At 43.2% G+C, this 13,099-nt stretch overlaps 1 protein-coding gene across 7 annotated transcripts in view; it reads left to right on the top strand.

The window, feature by feature from the left end:
• MRPL1 (mitochondrial ribosomal protein L1) overlaps nt 1-13,099 on the top strand; it is a 145,574-nt gene that overhangs the window by 15,229 nt on the left and 117,246 nt on the right. The gene's annotated exons all lie outside the window — the stretch shown is intronic.

Raw genomic sequence — 13,099 nt, 5'->3', positions numbered from 1 at the left:
TGGAGCTTGCCTTTGACCTTTAAAGAAGTTGGCAGAACCCAGGAGAGCATCATATGCTCTAAAAGGGACTCGCACCAAGTTCTACAGCAACATGGGACAATAGCTAAGTGGCCAAAACCCTTCATCACGGGGCAGATAGTCTATATTGGGCCTCTGCCTGTGTCAGAAGGGTTACCAATATGCCATGACTTGTGTGGACACAGCTACTGGACTTCTGGTTGGTTGTCCTACATATTTGCACAGACTCACAGAAGAACAAAAGAGGACTCAAGAGTCTCTTTGCAGTCTATGGCTGACCACAAGTAATTGAGAGCGATCAAGGCACCACTTTACTGGACATGCACTATAAGAATGGATGCAACAATTAGGAATCAAATGGAAGTTTCACATGCCATACAATCCTCCAGTGGCAGGCATGATAGGTACAATGGTTCATAACATCTGGACTGAAGTCACATACCAACAGTCTACAGGATGATCAGTCAGCTTATGGACAATGCTACAAGGTTTGGACAAGAAACCAGAAAAGGGAGAGCAATGAGCCCCGTAGACATGCTAATGCATATTGCTGCCTCCCCTATACAAGTCCAAGTACAAACCAAGGAGGAATAGTTGAAGTCAAAGTTTGGCCACCAGAATAATATCTTGCTGCCAGTACCAACTGTACTAAACCCTGGAGACTCCTTTGAGTGGACATGGTCTTGGACATCTTGACACATGGACAATGATGGCTGGCTCTCCTGGCACCTTGGGGACAAAGCCTGGAAGCTGGCCTCCTGTAATTCCTGGAGTAACAGCAGAATGACCCTCAAATATCGCAGTAGTTATCCTAAATGGCCAGAAGGTTGGAGCTTCTTACTGGAGAGTTTTGTTGTGTCATTATGGCCAGTACATATATACCTCCAGTAGTGCTATATATAGACCCCTCAGTAACCCCCACAGGGAGAGGGATAAAGGTATGGTATACTAGACCTGGATCGACCCCACCTCATGCCACAGTACTATCAAAGGACCACTCTCTTGAATGTGTCCTACCTGATGGACAAGATTTGCCTATGTTGGTGTCATTAAAACATGTGTCTTATTGCCCTTCAGATCTTTGTGGATTGGGCACACACCCTAGCAAAAAACTGCTACTTGCTGGGGTGCTTGGAGCTCCCTATCAGTACCACTGCTAAGTGTGAGTCATGAACTCACCTGAGTAGAACTGGTCTTGAATATAGCTGAAATAACCTCCTCAGGCTTAAGGGTTATTATAATTTTCGTTTCCTGTATCAAAATTTTGTTGTATCATAATTTTTGTAATTATCTCTATGTTGTTGTTATCGTCTGTTGCTGTTGTAGAATCTGGTTACAATGTTCCAGCTTTCTTGCACAGGGACCATTGTGAATGATTGTGAGCATATAGATTGTGAGGCAAGAATCCTGTAGGGGTTCAGTGTGGGTAAAATTGAAGTTCCTATGACCAGGATCCTCACCTGAACCTAAACCACTTGATGATGTAACTGGTCTACTATTAGGCTACTGCTTCCACATAATAAGCAATAAGCTATTGTTGACTGAGTCACTATATCAAGAGCTCTGCCGTAGAGATGAAGGAAGATTACAGACCTGCAGACTGTTGGATGCAGATGTAATCCTATTGCCAGGAGAACAAGCAGGGTAATAAACCCTTTGAGCCCAAGAACATTCCATTGTCATCCCTCAGTCTCACCGAATCCCGTAGAGAACTTGCCTGGGGCTGAAACCCATTGGCAAGTGTAACTCTGGGGGAAAATCCTGGGGCAAAATGCCTTTGAAACCAAAATCAATCAAAGGGAGAAATAAAGTGGGAGGAACCCATTTACTGCTTACAAGCAATGGTCCATTTCTGCTCTCCTGTGTCTCTCAAGACCTGGCTGGAGAAAAAGGGGCCCCACCTAACCTCTCCTGTCCAGATATGCCCTGGCTCACCTTTGTAATTACCTATTGATATTGAGATGGCTACTTCTCTCCACCCCTTGGAAACACCTATTGATGTGGAGATGCACTAAGGCTAGGTGAGAGATTCTGGAAATACTGCAATTTTATCCACAGCCCACCCCTCCATAAATCTTGCCTTACAATCTACTTGTTACCCATCTTCTGCAATGGCCCTTGTGTGAGAAAACTGGAGCATTGTAACCAGACTAATAACATACAATAGCAACAGCAATAAAATCATGATAATCCTCAAGCTGGAGGATTCAGTTAGGTTCAAAATCCTATGAAGATTAAGCCCATAGTTCACCCATTCCACAGGCAGTCAGTAGCTGAACAGGTAGGGAGTTCAGAGCAGTCATCACATAGCAGCTGCAGCCATGGGATGCATCCAGGCCACAGGGACTGTAGAAGAAAATAACCTTAAGGGTGGTAAGATATGTATTTTAATGATAGCAGCATAGGCGAATCTTGTCCATCAGATAGGATGCATGCCTGAGAGTGGTGCTGTGATAGGACAGTGGCAGGAATGGGATCTCGTCCTGGTCTAGTATACCAGACTTTTATCCCCCTCCCTGTGTGAGTTACAGATGGGTCAATATAAAGGGCTACAGGAGGTACATGCACTGGCCATAAAGATAACAGAAAACTTCCCCGTATGACGCTCCTACCTCCTGGATATTTTGGGTACACTACTGTAATCTTTGGGGGCCTCTCTGCTGTTACTCCAGGAATACACAGGAGGCCAGCTTCCAGGCCTTTTCCCCAAGGTGCCAGAAGGGCCAGCCATCACTGGTCCATATATCTAAATGTCCAATGCCACATCCTCTCAACAGACTCTCCAGGGTTTAATGCAGTTGGGGCTGGCAGCAGGATGTTGATCTGCTGGCCATATCCTGGCTTCAATAACTCCTCTTTGGTTTGCACATACAGTTGTAGAAGAGAGACAGCAATGTGTGTTAGTATTTTGGGGCATCTCAGTCAAACTCCATAGCACTGTCCATAAATGAGCTAACCAGCCCCCTAGACAATTGGTGTTCGACTTCAGGCCAGATATCACCAAACTGTTGCACCTCTCTATCATGCCAGCCCTGGTACGGTTATATGGTACATGAAACTTCCAATTTATTCCTAATTGCTGCACCCGTTCTTGTAATGCATGTCCTGTAATATGAGTGCCTTGATTGTTCTCAATCACCAGCAGCCGGCCATAGCCTGCAAAGAGATGCTCTAGGCCCCTTTTGGTGGTTTGCTGATATGCACGACGAGCAGAAAGAGCAACCAACAGTCCTGTAGCTGTGTCCACACAAGTTCATAGCATACTGATATCTTACTGATATGTGCAGATGCCCAGTATAGTCTGTCTGCCACTTAACAAGGGGTACTGACCCCTTTACTATTGTCCCATGTTGCTGCAGGACTCGGTGTAAGTTCCTCTTAGAGCACACAAGGTACTCCTTCCAGGCTCTGCTGACTTCTTCAAAGGTCAACGGCAAGCACCACCAACAGGCTATAGCCCACAGTGTCTCTGGCCCCGGGTGCAACAAATGCTAATGTAACCACTGGGCCACATCAGAGGCAGGCTTTCCTTCAAGCCAAAACACCTGAGCTAATGTGTCTACTTCATCATTCCCTGAGGATGCCAGAGGCAAATGACCAGTCACGTGTTATACGGTCACTGTCTTAGTCTCACCAGAAGCCCACAGGTCTTGCTACAACTCTTGCCCCCAAAGAGGCCAGTGACCAGCCATCCAGTTGACATGGTACCATGCCACAGGGTCAAGCCCCAATAGACCACCCAGCTGTCAGTGCAGACAACTATTGGGGAGGGCTCCTGGCTGATCACAAGCCATGCTGCCCACAAGTCTGCCCACCGACTGTTCTTCCCTTCACTGTCTTCCATCCATATTGTCTCAATCTTAGGGTGGAAAGTCATGGCCCTCCGTTTTGGGGGTTGCCCATGGCTGGAGCCGTCTGTATACCATGAATCTTTGGGTAAAGGGTATTTTCCCTCCTGATAAGGACTCTCAGCTACTAATGGTTGTAAAGTAAATTCTTCCTGCTTTTTTTTCACTAGTGTTTGTCACTAGCCTCAGTAAGCATTGGAGTTCTTCACTCAAGGGGCTAGTAGAGAGGGAGCTATGCTGCTTGCTGTAGGTATGCACACCACTTGGCCAGTGTAGGTGTCTCTGCCACACCACTCCATGGCTTTGGATTCAGTCTCTTACCTACCCCATGATGTTAGGTGGTTATTACCTTTATTGGGCTATTCTGGTGATGGGTTCTGTAGCCAGCAAAGTGTGATACACGGCAGCCAATTGTTTTTCTGTCAAGGTGTATTGTACCTCTGTTCTTTTCCAGAGTTGCAACCAGAATCCAGTAGGTTTGTGAGTTCGTTTAAGCTACTGCCAGAGATCCCAGCCATAACCGTCTTCATTCACATGAATATCCAGCTCACAGGGCCTTGATGGGTCTCTCATACTCAAGGCCTTCACAGCCTTGACTGCCCATTCTGCTGTTATAAAGGCAGCTGCACATGTCCCAGTCCCACCTGATGCCCTTTCGTACCAACCGGTATAAGGGCTTCAGAATTTGTACCAAGTGTGAGATAAACACTCTTCAGTAGCCTAGAAGGCCCCAAAACTCCTGTAACAATGTGCCACAGTTGTAGGGGTAGGAAAGGCCTGGACTTTATCTATGACTGCTTCTGGTATAACTTTAGTGTTACCTGACCAGACAACCCCCAAGAATTTGAGTTACAAACCAGGTGCCTGAACCTTGGTACTGCTCACAGCTCATCATTTCTCCTGTACATGTTGCAGCAGTCTAGGTACTACCCCTTCTAAATCTGCAAGAGTCAGACTTGAGCATGATATCATCAATGTAGTGATACAGCCACTCCGTTTGTGATTTCTTCCATGTGGCCGAGTCCTGGACTACAAGTCTGTGACAAATGGTGGGACAGTGGAGCTATCCCTGTGAAAGGACAGTGAAAGTCCATCGCTGTTCTTCCCGCTTGAAGGCAGACTTCCTGACTTTCTTGCTCTGTGTCAGTGGAAAAGAAGTCATTAGCAAGATCCACAGCTTAATGGTATGTTCCTAGTTCATGGCTAAGGATATCCATCAGATCTGCAATGGAGGGGATGGCAGCATGTATAAAGGGTATGACTTTATTCAATTTTTTGTAATCCCAGTCATACACCAGGAGCCATCTGCCTCTTTTACTGGTGACATTGGCAAATTGAAAGGACTATGGGTGGGCTTTATAATTCCCACTTTTTCCAGTTACTGTAGGGTTTCTCCAATTTACTTTTGTCCTCCAGGCAATTTGTATTGTTTGGTATTAATCATCTTCCGAGACACAGGCAAAGCTGTGGGTGGTTACTTAGCATGTCCCCTCCGAACTGCCTTTACTACACATATCCTCAGTCTGAACTCACCTGCAATGGTCTGCAGCCATAGGCCTTGCAGGATATTTATTCCCAAATATATTTGGGGTTGGGAGAGATATACACAGTATATTCCCAAAGGGATTTGGGTTTGGGGAAATAGTCTTACCCCCATTTCCATCTATAATAGCAGGGGTCCCTGGATTTATGGCTCAGGGTTGCCATAAATCACTGAACATTCAGTCCCTGTGTCTACCAGAGTCAAGACATGTTGTATGTTCACTGGGGACCAGCAATAGATATTTCAACATGTGGCCTCTGGTCACCCCCTGGTCCCTCAGGGCAGGTACCTCCACCTTCCCCTCAATCAAACTGTGCTCCCCAATATCTTTCTGTGTGGGTTCAGGTGAGGTTGGCTCACTCTCCAACAGGAAGTCTTGCAAACACACAGGCCAGACTTATGGCTGTGTCTCTGGCTTCTGCCTTTTCATTCTCAGTGGCTTGAACTGCTGCTTCACTTTCAGTTGTTACCACAGCTCCAGTAAGATTCTATTTGACTTCCCATCTAATTTCCTTCTGTCTGTTCTTGCCAATATTAAGTCAACCCACATCTGGGTCCTCATAAACTTTATGAAGCCCTTTAAATTCCTCTGAGTAGCAGACGTTATTTCTTTTCTTGCTCTCATTGAGAGCCCCTCCTAAATCTGCTATTGTATGGGTAACCTCACTTATGGGCTACCCTAAGTGAGGGGTGCAAATGGCCACTAGAGGCCTTAAGAGGGATGTGGGAGCCCTTTGAAGCATAACATTTCTCATCCCTGCAGTAAAAGGCTCCTCGTCTGGGCCATAAGTCTCTGGACTACAGATGGCATTTTTTCATGCCTAGCTCCCGTAACACCTGTTGGAGTACAGCATATGTCTGCCATCTAGCAGGGGAGGATGGTAAATCACCCTGATTGTGCCACACAGCACAAGTGCAGCCATAAGCCAATTGAGGAGGGAGTGATTTCCTGGGGTCTGATGTGCATTTTGTAATCACTGCCTGAAGGCAGGCTGCACTGTCAGGGAAGCCAGCTTTTCCATCTCTGATCCTGATAGAACAATTCCACCCCTAAATCCCAAAGACGTGGGAGCCAAGCTGATATTGACTCTAAGGGCTTCTGCTGAAATCAGGAGCCCAAATCCACCAGCTAAGCCTGAGTAAAGGGCTGGAGCATAGAGTGCTCCATGACCTGGGGAGGGGGCTGCACCTCTCCCAGAGGAACCCTCAGTTGCTGTGTCTTTATTTTCTTTACAACCACTGGGTGTGCTTTCAATAGAGGAGGGGTGGGTGCCTGCAGCACCACCCCTTCATCCTTCTCCAGCTCCTCCATTTCCGAGGCTGATGGCACCTGTCTCTCCACTCCCCCAAGTGCCTCTTCTGCTACACCCTTTATGTTTTCTACAGTACCTTGCAGCAATGCTAGCTCAGTTGTCAACAGCTCTCTTACCTTTACCTCAATACCTAGCAGCTGGTGTTCTTGTGCTGCCTCTTCCTGTGCTTCCTTCAGGAATACATCCTTCTTTCTGTGGCCATTGCCTCTTTCAGAGCACCTGACAGCACTGCTGTCTCATTCTGTAAAGAATCTTTTACCTCCTCCACTGGACCTTGCAGCTCATGTTCTTGCACTGACTCTTGTGCTTTTTGCAGGGGTCCGTCTTTCTCCTTCATGGCCTTTACCTCTTCCACAGTACCTCACAGCAACACCGTTTTTTTTAAACAAATCTTTTACTTCCTCCACAGCACCTTACAGTTGGTGTTTTTGTGCTGCATCCTCTCATATCAGCACCATTTCATTCTTAAGTGAATCTACTGCAGTTTGCAGCTCGCGTTTTGTGCTGCCATTTCTTGTGTTTCTTTCAGGAGAACGTTCTCATCTGTAGACTTTTTTAGTACTGTAAGAAACAGTCAATCCACAGCTCCTGCTGCCTCACAGGTACTCTATTTCTCAAAGGACTTCCTTATACCAAGGGCCACGTCTACTCCCTCAGGTGTCACCTCCACCTGCCTCTAGTCCTAGGGTGGGATCCAGCCCTCTAGGAGGCAACCCACCTCAGACCACATGCCCATTGCAGGACACTTGACTGTCTCCCCATTCATAGGAGCAGCCTGCTGAAGCACCCCTACCATGAGGGATTTCTGTTTCTTGGTTAACAATGAATGCCAACTTTGCAATTGTCTTGCCAATGGCTTTCAGTCCCAGCAAGTTCACTATGGATTCAGTGAGATCAAGGAATGACAATGGAACATTCTTGGGGTCAAAGGGGTTATTACCCGGCATGTTCTTCTGGCAATAGATTGAGCACTAGAATTATGTCTGCATCCAACAGTCTGCAGGTCTGTAATCCACCTCTGTCTCTGCCTCTGCCCAGAGCACTCGTCAGAACTCTTTATATAGTGACTCAGTCAATAATAGCTTATTGCCTATGAGTATGGAAGCAGTAGCTTAGCAGTAGGCCAATTACATTTCAAGTAGTTTAGGTTTGGGTGAGGATCCTGGCCATAGGAACTTCAATTTTCCCCTCAAATATTTTGTGAAACAGCTCTCTTACCTTCACCTTGAAGTATAAATAAGTTTTTATAAAAGTGTAAGTTGCTGTATACCCAACTGAGTCTCTATGTGTCAGGCTTTTATTCAGTTTTATAAACACTCATTCACTTAAAAATCATATTTCAGTCCCCAGAAATTTCATATTAATTGCAAATTAAATGGACAGATTCAGCCATGATTAAAAATTTAGTGTTGAAGTCAGCATTTTATTTAAAGTTAATCTGTAGGTTATGACACTCATTTTGTTTATTTTAGAGTTTATTACTAAAACATGCTCTCTAGCAAGGCTTCTTCTTCTACTGTCCTCACTGTTCTTTTACTAAATATAAAATGAAAATGGGATTTCTCCTGTTCAGAAGGCTTCAGGATTTTATGGAGTACTTCCAAGGTAGCTACTGAGGCATGTTGCATCCCTCTACTTGGGCACCTGCTTAGACTTGTCATTGGTCCAGGACACCTGTATCCCATTACATTAAAAATGAGCACTGTCATCTGCTGTTTTGTTGAATTCTTCATTAGCTGGGAGGATACCATTATTAGTTGTGATAATAAGAATTCATTGAATGCTAAAAGTAAGAATGGAATTATATATTGGATTGGTGTTTGAGGTTCTTATTTTTTTCTTTATACTTTTTTAAAAATTTTGTTATCATTAATCTACAATTACATGAAGAACATTATGTTTACTAGGCTCCCCTCTTCACCAAGTACCCCCCACACCCCATTACAGTCACTGTCCATCAACATAGAATCACTACTTGTGTTCCCTGTGTTGCACAGCCCTCCCCATGCCCCCCCACATGCTAATTATACATTGCTAATCATAATACCCACTTTCTCCCCCCGCCCTTATCCCTCCGTAGTCCCTTTCCCTTTAGTAACTGTTAGTCCATTCTTGGGTTCTGTGATTCAGCTGCTGTTTTGTTCCTTCAGTTTTTCTTTGTTCTTATACTCCACAGATGAGTGAAATCATTTGGTATTTGTCTTTCCCCACCTGGCTTATTTCACTGAGCATAATACCCTCTAGCTCCAACCATGTTCTTGCAAATGGTAGGATTTGTTTTCTTCTTATGGCTGAATAATATTCCATTGTGTATATGTACTACATCTTCTTCATCCATTCATCTACTGATGGACACTTAGGTTGCTTCCATTTCTTGGCTATTGTAAATAGTGCAGCAATAAACATAGGGATACATCTGTCTTTTTCAAACTGGGCTGCTGCATTCTTAGGGTAAATTCCTAAAAGTGGAATTCCTGGGTCAAATGGTATTTCTACTTTGAGCTTTTGGAGGAACCTCCATACTGCTTTTCACAATGGTTGAACTAATTTACATTCCCACCAGCAGTGTAGGCGGGTTCCCCTTTCTCCACATCCTTGCCAACATTTGTTGTTGTTTGTCTTTTGGATGGTGGTGATCCTTACTGGTGTGAGGTGGTATCTCATTGTGGTTTTAATTTGCATTTCTCTGATGACTAGCGATGTGGAGCATATTTTCATGTGTCTGTTGGCCATCTGAATTTCTTCTTTGGATAACTGTTCAGCTCCTCTGCCCATTTTTTAATTGGATTATTTGCTTTTTGTTTGTTGAGGTGCATGAGCTCTTTATGTATTTTGGATCTGTCATTTATGAATATATTCTCCCATACTGTAGGGTACCTTTTTGTTCTCTTGATGGTGTCCTTTGCTGTACAGAAGCTTTTCAACTTGATATAGTCCCACTTGTTCATTTTTGCTTTTGTTTCCCTTACCTGGGGAGATATGTTCATGAAGAAGTCGCTCATGTTTATGTCCAAGAGATTTTTGCCTATGTTTTTTTCTAAGAGTTTTATAATTTCATGACTTACATTCAGGTCTTTGATCCATTTTGAATTTACTTTTGTGTATGGAGTTAGACAGTGATCCAGTTTCATTCTCTTACATGTAGCTGTCCAGTTTTGCCAGCACCATCTGTTGAAGAGACTGTCATTTCCCCATTGTATGTCCATGGCCCCTTTATCGAATATTAGTTGACCATATATGTTTGGGTTAATGTCTGGAGTCTCTAGTCTGTTCCACTGGTCTGTGGCTCTGTTCTTGTGCCAGTACCAAATTGTCTTGATTAGTATGGCTTTGTAGTAGAGCTTGAAGTTGGGGAGTGAGATCCCCCCTACTTTATTCTTCTTTCTCAGAATTGCTTTGGCTATCCGGGATCTTTGGTGTTTCCATATGAATTTTTGAACTATTTTTTCCAGTTCGTTGAAGAGTGTTGTTGGTAATTTGCTAGGGTTTGCATCAAATCTGTATATTGCTTTGGGCAGAATGGCCATTTTGACAAATATTAATTCTTCCTAGCCCAGAGCATGGGATGAGTTTCCATTTGCTAGTGTCCTTTTTAATTTCTCTTAAGAGTGTCTTATAGTTTTCAGGGTATAGGTCTTTCACTTCCTTGGTTAGGTTTATTCCTAGGTATTTTATTCTCTTTGATGCAGTTGTGAATGGAATTGTTTTTCTGATTTTTCTTTCTATTAGTTCATTGTTAGTGTATAGGAAAGCCACAGATTTCTGTGTGTTAATTTTGTATCCTGCAACTTTGCTATATTCTGATATCAGTTCTAGCAGTTTTGGAGTGAAGTGTTTAGGGTTGAGGTTCTTTTTTAAAAAATTGTTTTGCTGTCATATGCTTCTTCCACATAAGTTTTATAGGATCCTATATTAGTTTTCTATTGCTGCCATACACATTACCACAAACTTCGTGACTTCAACACAAGTTTATAATCTTGGAGATCTGTTGGTCAGAAGTCTTACATGGATCTCACTGTGCTAAAATCAAGGTGTCAGCAGGTCTTTTCTCCTTTTTAAAGGCTGTAGGGAAAAATCTGTTTACTTGATTCCCAGCTTCTAAAGGCTACCTACATTCCTTGGCTTGTGGACCCCTCTCTCCATTTTCAAAGCCAGGAATGGCAGATGAAGTCCCTTTATGCTTGAATTTCTCGTGTCGCTTCCTTCTCTGTCAGATACAGATGGAAAGGGGAAAGTTTGTATGCTTCCAAGGATTTGTGTGATTAGTTTGGGCCCACCTGGATAATCGGGGGTATTCTCCCCATCTCAAAGTCTTTAACCTTAATGACATCTGCAGAATCCTTTTTACTATGTAAGTATATATATGTTTGAAATGTCATTATTCTGCCTACCACAGAATCCAAACATCTTTCTAGAACTTTATTTCACTAATTTAAAACTTTCATGGTGTGGGGAAAATGGAAGTCCTATGGCCAGGATCCTCATCTGACCCTAAACTACTTGATGTTGTAATTGGCTTACTGGTAGGTAATGCTTCTACACCCATAGGTGGTAAGCCATTATTGACTGAGTCACCATGTGAAGAGCTCTGCCCAGTGCTCTGGATGGTGGCAGAGACAGAGGTGGATGGACCTACAGAGTGCTGGATGTAGATGTGATTCTAGTGCTTGACCTACCAGTGGGAGAATAAAGCTGGGTATAAACTCTTTTACCCCCAAGAACTTCCACTGTCATTTCTCAGTCTCACTGAATCCATAGTGAACTTGCAGTGGGCTGAAACCCTCAGGCAAGACATGGTTAAAAGATTATAGATGTGATTTGAATTAATGCTGAGAAAATACATCATCTCTAGTTCTTTTTTTCTCAGCTTCAAACTCTTTATTGCAATTACCTGTTGAACGTATTTTCTTAGATATCTTGTAAACACCTTGTTAGCTTTTGCTGTGTAAAAGCCACCCCACAATTTTTTATTATTACTGATAAAATGGATGGATGGAGTAGGTTTGGATGGGTGTCTCCAAACCTTGGCTTGGCTGGCTGCACATCTCTGAGTCTACTGGTCAGGTGAGAATTGTCTAATCTAGCCTGGGCCCTGTGAGGAGCAGCTTTGTTTCACATGGCCCCCAACCTTTGAGCTAGCCCAGGCATATTCTTATGAAAATGGCAGAAATACAAGTGTACAATTGGAAACAAATGAAGCCTCTATGGGCCTAAGTTTAGAGCAGAGAAACTGTCACTTTTCCTTATTTTATTTGACCAATTATATGGCCAAATCAAGGTGTTGGGAAACATACTACACTCTTTTAAGTGGGAGGAACTGCAAAGTCTCTTAGCAAAAGGACTAGAACAGAGAGATAAAGAATTAGAGACAGTGATGCAACTAACCCCACAATCAAACTCTGTATTGCCCTAAACTGAACTCATTTCTGTGACTACCTCCCTCACAAGAAGTCTGTTTTGCATTCCTTATTTCTGGTCTTAATGATACTGCTTCATGCCTAGTCACCCAAGTCAGAAACCTAAGAAGTATTCTAGAGTCTCCTCTTTCCCTTTTCCTTATCTTCAATATTTACCATCACTGCTCTGATTCAGACTATCATAAATCCTTGAGAAGAGAGGAAGGAAATAGTCTCTTAGCTGTCTCCAAACCAGTTTCCTTCAAATCCACCCCTCATATTGCAGCTGGAATATTTTGACTTAAAATACAAATGTCACTCCTGTTTAGTGGCTTCTCATTGCCTCCAGAGGAGGTTTTCTGTGATCTAGATACTCCAGGCTCATCTGCTCTTTCCTGCCTTCTGCTTTACGCTTTAGTTTAGTAGTAAGCAAAGAACAACTGGTGGGCCAAAAATCTGGTCTGCCATTTTTCTATGGTTCATAAGCTAAGAATGGTTTTTACATATTTTAAATGATTGAAAAAAGGAAAAAAAACAGCATTTTGTGACACATGAAAATCATGAAATTTAAACCACTGTTCATAAATAAAGTTTAATTGGAACCAGCTATACTCATTCATTTATACTATCTATGGCTGCTTTCATATGAGATAAGAGGCAACAAAATATTTCCAATCTGGTCCTTACAGAAAAGTTTGTCAACTCTTGCTCTAGTCAGTTAGAACTTATAATAGCTCCCTTTGTGCACCATTCTATTTCATGTCTCTTTTATTATGTTGTTTCTTTGCCTGGGTAACTACTTTAAAAAAATAGCTTTATTGAGATATAATTTACATTTCATACAATTCATCCATCTAAACTACAGTTCACTGGTTTTTAGCATATTCTTGGAGTGGAGTAGTCATCACCACAGTCTGTTTTAGAACATTTTCATGATCTTCCCCCAAAACCTCATGCCCATTAGTGGTCACTCTCCATTTC

The sequence above is a fragment of the Manis javanica genome, chromosome 5 (genome assembly GCF_040802235.1).
Source record: "Manis javanica isolate MJ-LG chromosome 5, MJ_LKY, whole genome shotgun sequence".
Lineage (NCBI taxonomy): Eukaryota > Metazoa > Chordata > Mammalia > Pholidota > Manidae > Manis > Manis javanica.
This window is presented reverse-complemented; position numbering and strand designations above follow the sequence as displayed.